Here is an 8,976-nt window from a genome sequence, read left to right as displayed (position 1 = left end):
TGAGGAAAGCCTAAACTTCTCAAAGAAAAATGCTCTAATTTTTCTAGTGCAAAATTAGAGTGGATATACCTTGTTAGTGATGGACCTAATTTTGAAAAAAAAGAGTCCATTTGAGCAAGGAGTGGTGTTAGAAGCTTGTAGATTGTCTACCTTCAAGAGCTAAGTTTTTTACAACTTAGTTGGAGCCAAAACATTAATCCTTTTGATTGACAGGTAAATTATTAAACACGCTATGAATGTCATTTTTGTGTTTTTGTTTTTTATAACACACAGTAGTGGGTGATCGCTTTTTATTGCTTGAAAAATATGATTTTTAAAAAATTCTATGGCGCTTTTGGGCACCGTAACCGATCCCCTTTCATGGGCATGGTTCCCTTCTAAACTCTCGGCCGCAGCTAGGAAGAGTCTTAGCCGTGCGCAGCCTCTCTTCCTGCCCTTCTAGCTTTGCATGGACCCTCTTGGCTCGAGGATAGGACCCTCACGAGCCCAACCATTCTCCCTGAAAGATTCCCGTGCAGCGATCTTCCCTTTATTCCTCCAAAAGCCGTAGCTAACCCTAGGAGTCCCTCACCATGTGGTCCCTCTCCTAGCTTGCTTCCTGACCTGCACGGCCACCCTAGGACCATCACACAGCCCTCTTAAGTCTCCTGGTCAATCTCTAAACAACATCTAACCATTGTGGCTCTCAAAGTCTCCTTCTTCCTTCACGTCCTGCCCTTGCATCAGCTTGTCTAGGCCATTAAACCCTCTTAAACTCACACCTTCACATAGCCCTATTATGACAGCCCCTTCATGCATCATTAGCACAAGTTTTGGACCATGAAATCATGAGTTTTTGACATAGCATGACATAAAAACGAAAATAAATGCAAGGCAACATGTTTTTCATGCAAACATGTATCAAATCCATAATATGATGTGGTAGATGAGAAAAAGAGGATTAAGGCATGTCTTTGCGTTTATTACGCATGAAAACGAGTTGGCAAAGCGAAGAACGGTGACGTAGAAAACCCTAGGCAGATTTTTCCTCAACTCCACGTGATTTTCCTTCCAAGTTTTCGTGTGATGTGTGTGGTGTGTGCTGCTGAGAGAGTCCTTCTAACGTCTCACTCATTTTTAAAATTCTACTGGACATTTTTTTTAAATAAAAGATCATATTTTCGAAATAGCATTTAAAAATGATCTTAAATATTTGACAATAAAAATAGCGCAGTTTAAAATAATCAAACTCATTAAAAATCATACGTAAACATAAACGAATAAAATCATAAAAGCATCATCGTAATAAAATGTTCATCTCCTCTCAATTTCAAAAATCATAATGCGGAAAACATGTGGTCCTCGGGTCATGTCACCGCACCAGGTCTGCCTACTCAGAGTTCGGCACCTCAAGTCTCCTCATCATGAAGCTCACCTGCATCACACACGCCTAGTGAGTCTAAAGACTCAGCACACCTGTACCAGGAATAACAAGTACATATACAGGCACACGACAGTGAAAAATATCATACTCAACATATCTTTCATGAACTTAAAAAACTTAATGCCAACATACCTTTCATGAACATTAAAACCTTAATGTCAACATACCTTTCATGAACTTTAAACACATGAACATAAAGTGTCAAATCATGTCGTGTCAAATCATGTCATCTCATATCATCATATACGTGCCAAAATAGCTCACCATGTCATCAAAAAATTCAACATTTTCTTTTAATTATGTCATCTCATATCATCATATACGTGCCAAAATAGCTCACCATGTCATCAAAAACTTCAACATTTTCTTTTAATTAATTCAGTTCATTAGTTGTGATTTTCATATCAGCTCTATCGTATCAGATATATCGATGGATCCATCTACGTATAACCACAGTACTGGGAGGCAGGGGACACCAGCGACACTCTCATCCGTCAACTGGGCCTTGGCCTATCATATCATCATATAATGTCAATGGAAATACGATCGTCGGGCTCCCTCTGGGGTCTTCTCCCGTAAATGGGCTCCCTCTGGGGCCTTTTCCCTCACGATATCTCCGATCATATAATCGTATCATCATCTTAGTCACAACCAACTCCCATCCTTCAAAAACATTATCATATTAACTACTTAATAAAAACATGCATATACGTAATTTTTCCTTTAAACCAAGCTTGCAACGTATTTATCATAATTACATAAAATTCATGAACGTGATGCATAAACATTTAAATCATGATAAAATGTGCTCGGGGCACTTCCAGGACGAAAATCTTATCCCGGGTGCAAAATGACCATTTTGCCCCTGGAAACCCAAAAATTATCGTTTTGCCACTAGACATAAAATTTAACGTTTTTGACATTTTAATAATTCTATTGATTCTAACATGTTCCAAATAATTATTTAAGCCTACATAATTTTTTCCATATTTTTATTTGGCTTAAATAGATGACTTTTAAATTAATCTTTAAATATAACCTATTAATGCACTTTAATCCCGAATTAAACTAAACCTTAGCATAAAATTCCCAAATTAAAAACTTCAACTTGTAATAATTATTTGATCTTAAGTATAATTTTATTAAGCTTAAATCTAAGTGTTTCAATTAATTTTTTAATTAATATTTTTTGCGGCGACTAAATCCCGGATAAATCCAAAACTCATTTTTTTGATCGGAAGCTTACCAAACTTGTTAAAATGTCCCAAAACATTTTTAAAAGCAACCTAGACATAACTCGAGCTCATTTCATAACTTAACCGAATTGTTTTAAAACTTGGAGCGGAGTCCCGGTTTTAACCCGAATCTACTTGAAACTTAACCAAAATTTTCCCAAACTTTTACCATACTTAAAACATCTCCTGCAGCCCCTAAAACACTCCTTCCAGCCCTCAAAACCCACGACAATAACCCTCAAAAGCTGCTGGTATTTAGACACTTTGAACTCGCACGCCTCTCCATGCACCGAACCGTAATCTTATCGATTTTGGTCTAAACTCCGGCTTGTCCAGCCACTATCTCGACACCTTAAGATCAAGACCGAGCCTAGGGACTCCTTCCTAGACCATGAAATCCACGGCCATAGCTCTCCTTCCTCATTTAATCTCCCTATCCCCTACAAGCTCAAAAATCGACCCTAGCAACCCTCGAATTCCACCTAGCTGAACCCAACCATGAAGGACCTCTCCAAGGCTGCGGTTTGCACCCTGCTGGACCTCACCATGACCTGGTTTGGTTCCCATTTGACCGAGCCCCTCCCTTCCTCACTCTTGTCCACCAAAAACCCCAACCCAAACCACAAAATCATCGGCTCCCTCATCACCAAGAGCATAAGGTGACTCCAGATTAAATGACAGAAACTTACCCCTTCGCACAGCCCCTATCACACCACTACAACAAAAAATGGCTATTGTGACACTTTTTTGTAGACACTTTTAATTAAATGTTGTTACAAATACTTAATAATGACACTTGTAAAAAAGTAATAATGTGTAAAATAAAAAAACATATTAGATTAGTTATCATGACATTTTTAATTGATGTCATCTTTTATATGGAGGGAAACAATAACTTTTCCCACATCGTTAAAAAATCGTTAAAAACTAAAAAATTTCACTATAAATAAGTGTGAGAATATTTGGGTTAGATAAATATTGGAGGAGGGAAAATAATTGTCTCCCTCCATATAAAAAATGACATCAATTAAAAATGTCAGGATAACTAATATAATATGTTTTTTTATTCTCACATTTATTTTATCTAATTTCCCTCCTCCTATATTTATCCAACCCAAATATTCCCACATTTGTTATTGTCACTATAAATAACATACACGACACTTTTAGTTGTCATTATAAATGATTTTAACTGACATATAAATTTGTCATTATTACTATAATAACAAGGCATCTATAAATGTATTTAAATATGAGTTTTCCTGACATTTAAAATTGTCATTATATGAATTATTAGTAACACGTATGAAGTTGTCATTAACATCTTATAATGACATTAAAAAATGTCAGTAAGTTTAAGACGACATTGGAATAGATGACATTTGTTGGAGGTGTCACTAAAACTTAAATGCCACTAAATATTGAATATGATGACATTTATGAATGTCACCATAAGCATTTTTTCTTGTAGTGCACATTACAGCAGTCCCCTTGAAACATTTCAGAGAAAACATTAGTAATGAACAAAAGATGCATGTGTTTGAACAAAAACCAAGGGATCTCCATGATATGCTATGGATCGTGAATTACACAAACAAATAAACATAATACAGCATGTATATAACGTGTATGATGCAGCAATAAAAGTACATGGCGTGCCTTTGATGTTAAGAAGCTCGAAATCTTTAGGAGACGCACGTCGGGGAGACGACGGAGAAGCGGGGAAAGAGCTTGCTTGAGAGGAAATGGAATGGCCGAGGAATTTCTCTTTGAAATAAAATGGTAGCCGAAGCCTTTGCTGGAGAAATAATGTTGAAAAGGAGACAGAAAGGTGGTGGAGGAAAGGAGTGTCGGTTGATGGTAAATTAAATGATGTAGGTAGTCATTAATTAATTATTAATCAAATAGCTAATGGTCCCAAAATGGTTTAATTAAAAGCTTAAAAGAGTTTTAAGCCCAATAAACTTAAAAATAAGCTCATTAAATCCAAACACGCTCCCAAAAAATATTTCGTGTAGGAAAGATTTTGAAAATATTAGTCGAACTTTCAAAAATTTCCCCGATTCCCTAAAATTTGTTCACCGATAAAAATTAAAATCTTGCGGTTAAAAATACCCAATAAATCCCATTTTTGCAAAACACACTTAAAAATACCTTAGATTAATTAATAAAAATTAATCTTGTAATAAAAATAATTTTCCTGAAAATTCTCCGATCTCCGTTCCTCGTTCGAGCGCGAAATGAAACTTAAAATCTTTAATGCATGAACCTTTAAAATTTCATGAATTAAATCCTACCATGAAATAAATATGCATAAAATGCATAAAAATAATTAAACACAAATTAATAAAATAAACATGAATTTTATGATTTAAAAGAATTTAGTAAAATACCAAAGAAATTTAATAATTTGCATGCATATGGTACACGTGGACTTTCAGATTTTCGGGTGTTACAGTCCTAATGTTTAGAGATGGGTGGGCATGAGTTGTGAGGAGTGGGGGAAGGGTTTGGGGCCTTTTATTTTAATTAAAACAATTTGTGTAAGTTTAGGCCCATTAACATGGTATAATTGGTCTATTAAGCCCATTAAGTAATTTTTAAAATATTTTGTTTAGGAAAGTTCGTGAAAATATTAGCTGAGTTCTCAAAAATTTCATATTTTCGTCGAAAATCGAATACCGTTGAAAAATACGACTCGGCGTATAAAAACACCACACTTTCGAAAATACCATATAGCATATACCATATTTTAAATAATTAAAAATAATTATTTAATAAAAATATTTTCTTTTTTTCAGCCATCAGTCTAAGTTCCTCGATCGCGTCTCGAATTAGTTTTAAAACTTAGTTTCATGCATTCGTGTCGAAATGCACATTTTAAACATGCAAGCAGACACCCTATATTTATTCATGGAAATAAAAATCTTTAATTAGATAATTTTCATTTTCCCTAGATTCGCATACAGTTAGGTTACGTTATCGTATTTTGGACCTTACAAAACTGATCGGCTTCTAACAGTTGCTCTGGACTTGTCAATTGAACTGGTTTGTTGAAATTATTTGGCTCGTCAGCTGAGCTGATTTCATTTATTCAGTTGAACTGCTCAGTTGGGTTCTTCATCAGTTGAACTCTTCATTAGATGGTCGGGCTTCTGAAGGTCTTCTCCTAAACCATCTATAAACTGAACTGGTCTTCGATATTTCAGTTGGACTGGTTCAGTTTGGGCAATCAGTTGGAACTTTCAATTTGCTTCTCGATAACTTCAGTTTTGACTCGGTAACTGATCAGTTCGAAGCCTGATCAGTTTCAACTTTCTGCGCACTTAGGTAAATTTTTTAGAAACAAAATAACAAGTTTTGTTAACATCAAAATCAAGATTGCGAACATGAAATGTTATAAGAAACTCCCCATTTTTTATGATCACAAAACTTGAGCAAATAAAGCTTTTATTTAAAAAAAAAATTAAAAACTTTAACATTTAATAATTCTCCCCGTTTGTGAGAATAAAAAACATCTAAAAACATTTAAGCGAAAAATAAATTTTCAGTTTGAGGGATAGCATATTTAGTTAAAAATTCCTTTTCAAGAACTGAATGAAAGGATTTAAAACGTTTTTCAATTTGAGGAATAGCATATTTAAAAACACTTTTTTATAGAAAAGCTCCCCTTCAAGAACTTATTTAAAAACTCCCCCTTAAAAATATAATCATTTACGCGATTTAAAAAGAAGTTTTAGCAACATAACATTCAAGCAGTTTACGTAACACATTAACTGGAAATAACATTTCAGTTACAGTCAAACCAACTGGATAAACATAATGTTTATTTAATCAAATAAGCGTCCCTTGTATAATATATTTAAGCACACCAACATGTGTAATGAAAATTGCTACTACAATAGCAAATTTTTATCATACATTCAAGCACACTAACATGTGTATATAACATCAGTAAGTTTATATATAATAGAACTTGATATACCCTTAATTGGTTGCCTTGAACGCTTGAAATGATGCATCAGTCTTGAGTTTCTTTGCCAGAAAAACAGCTAATTGCCTTGGACTTGATCTCTATGCTGGCTATCTAATATAGATGATGAAAACTGGACTCAACTGATGCTAAACTGCATTTATAATCTATTTTGATCTTATATTGCAATGAAGCGGCGGTATACTGCTGATGATTAAGCTCCTAATCATCCAACATTTCAGCTGGTAGTTGGGTTTTGTCTGTTGATCAGTTGAACTTGTAGGCTGGCAACTGAAATATTATCCGCTGATCAGTTTAGCTATTCTACTGTGTGTTTGGACTCAAAACCCTTGTTGGAACGTTTCATGTTGGCAATATTGATTTTGATGTCAACTAAACTTGTTATTGTGTTTCTAACATATTTACTCAAGCGTGAAGTTATTAAAACAAGAAGCAAACTGAATCTGAATTCGGCACAAACTGAATATCTGGCAAGCTTCGGTATTTTGTTGATATCTCTCAACTAGACGATTCAAATGATAATCTGTCCACTTGATGGATCAGAAAACTCAATTTGGAACATGTCGTATTTCACGTCTGTTGGGTTAATTCGGATGTTATCAAGGTCTAACTGCTAGCTGAATTACCGAACTGATTGCACAAAAACAGCAATCAGTTGGGTATGAGCAGTCACGGTATTTTGGTCATATCTCTCAGCTCGGTTATTATAATGAAGCGATTCAGTATGCATTAGAAAGATAAGACAATATTCTACAAATCATATTCAGAAATCAATGAGTCGAAGCTTAAGATGCTAATAAATGACGATGAAACTACTGGTTCTGCACAAACTCAAATCAGCTAGGCTGATTTCAGCTGACCAGGTGAAACTGAACCAGCTGCTGCAGACCAGCTGAAACTGAACCGAACCAGTTGAACTGAACCAGACAGGCTGAAACTGAACCGAACTAGTTGAACTGAACCACCAACTGACCAACTGAAATGTAATGTACCGTACTTTTAAACTACTCTAATATTTACGGAAAAATAAAAATTTTCTTAAATATAAAATAAACTTTCCAATTCCAATCATAAATCGATGTTCGTCCAAAATATTTGCAATAAAAGAGATCACCAATAAATTTTGCTAAAGAACAAAATTTGTTTAAACATTGCAATCAAAACATGAAATCATAGTAGTTGAAACATTGCATAAAAACTTCAAAACATGGGCGGTCCTCGGGTTTAGCCTGCCGCTCAGTCCAAGCCAGCTCACTGGTCTTCACCTCTCGTCTCCTCAAACTCATCCTCACATGTATCGATCAAGTCTAGTGAGTCTAAAGACTCAACATGTATAAACTAGAGATAACAAGTAATACGTAATAAAACCACATGCATCTTTAAAATAGAGCATACATACTTGAAACTTGAACTTGTAATTAAAACTTGAACATACATACATAACAAAGACGTGCCATAAACGTGAAACTTTTCTTAAACATGCTTGCAACATACATACTTCAACATACATGAACTTCATCATTTTGCGAGAGATATGTTTCAAAGCAAGTGACCCATACATAAATGCGCCTGATCAGACTAAACCACAGTATTGGGCAGGCAGGGAAAGTCCACTACCACATACATGAGATCTCCGTTCATGCTATAACGGTTGGATTGGTCTCTAGTCATGCTTTACCGCTTTCCAATCCTGATCTAAACCCGGTCATGCTTTACCGGGGTGGAGAGGTCCTTGGCCACGTTCACCGACTTCCAAACCCGTTCATAATTTGGTCACAAGACATTTAGCATACCTCAAAACTTAAAATATTTTCTTTTGCACGTCGAACATATTTACATGGCTTTGAGGGATTTGTTGGATCTCGCTTGGGGCCACTACTGCAACATACTAACATGAAATCAACCACTTATGTTTCATAGCTTAAACGTAGGTATTCATGCTCACCACCGAATTAAATAAATATCTTATGACATTCTAGATCGCTCGGGACTTGACCTTGTTTAATTATCGTACCAAACCATGACATAAACCCCTAAGAAACCAATAAAATATTTCCCAAAAAAGGAAGTACACGGACCCCGTGCACCCCTCCGGGTTCGGGTCCGTGTAGGTACTGTATCTTCACTCTACGAAAATAACTCAAGCAGGGGCCCCGTGTAATGGTCCGTCTACAGGTCCGTGTACCTACTGGGTTTTGACATCTCGGAAGAAACAAAGGCACGGACCCCGTGTCAGGTTCCGTGTACGGATCCCTCGGCACAACTCGAACCTGCGGAAATTCTTACATGATGCTATTTCTTTCAACTCAATTGAATGGACTAAG

General features: G+C 35.7%; 1 long non-coding RNA gene across 1 annotated transcript; it reads right to left on the bottom strand.

The window, feature by feature from the left end:
* Nucleotides 1-1,236: 1,236 nt before the first annotated feature.
* On the bottom strand, nucleotides 1,237-4,408 carry LOC140805010 (uncharacterized). The gene is made up of 2 exons (XR_012112252.1): nucleotides 4,353-4,408; nucleotides 1,237-1,414 (listed from the first exon to the last, which is right to left on the bottom strand). It is a non-coding gene; the product is annotated as an uncharacterized lncRNA (long non-coding RNA).
* Between the last annotated feature and the right edge of the window lie 4,568 nt (nucleotides 4,409-8,976).

Source organism: Primulina eburnea, chromosome 11 (genome assembly GCF_022965805.1).
Source record: "Primulina eburnea isolate SZY01 chromosome 11, ASM2296580v1, whole genome shotgun sequence".
NCBI lineage: Eukaryota > Viridiplantae > Streptophyta > Magnoliopsida > Lamiales > Gesneriaceae > Primulina > Primulina eburnea.
Note: the sequence above shows the minus strand (reverse complement) of the source record. Positions and strands in the feature narration are given on the sequence as shown.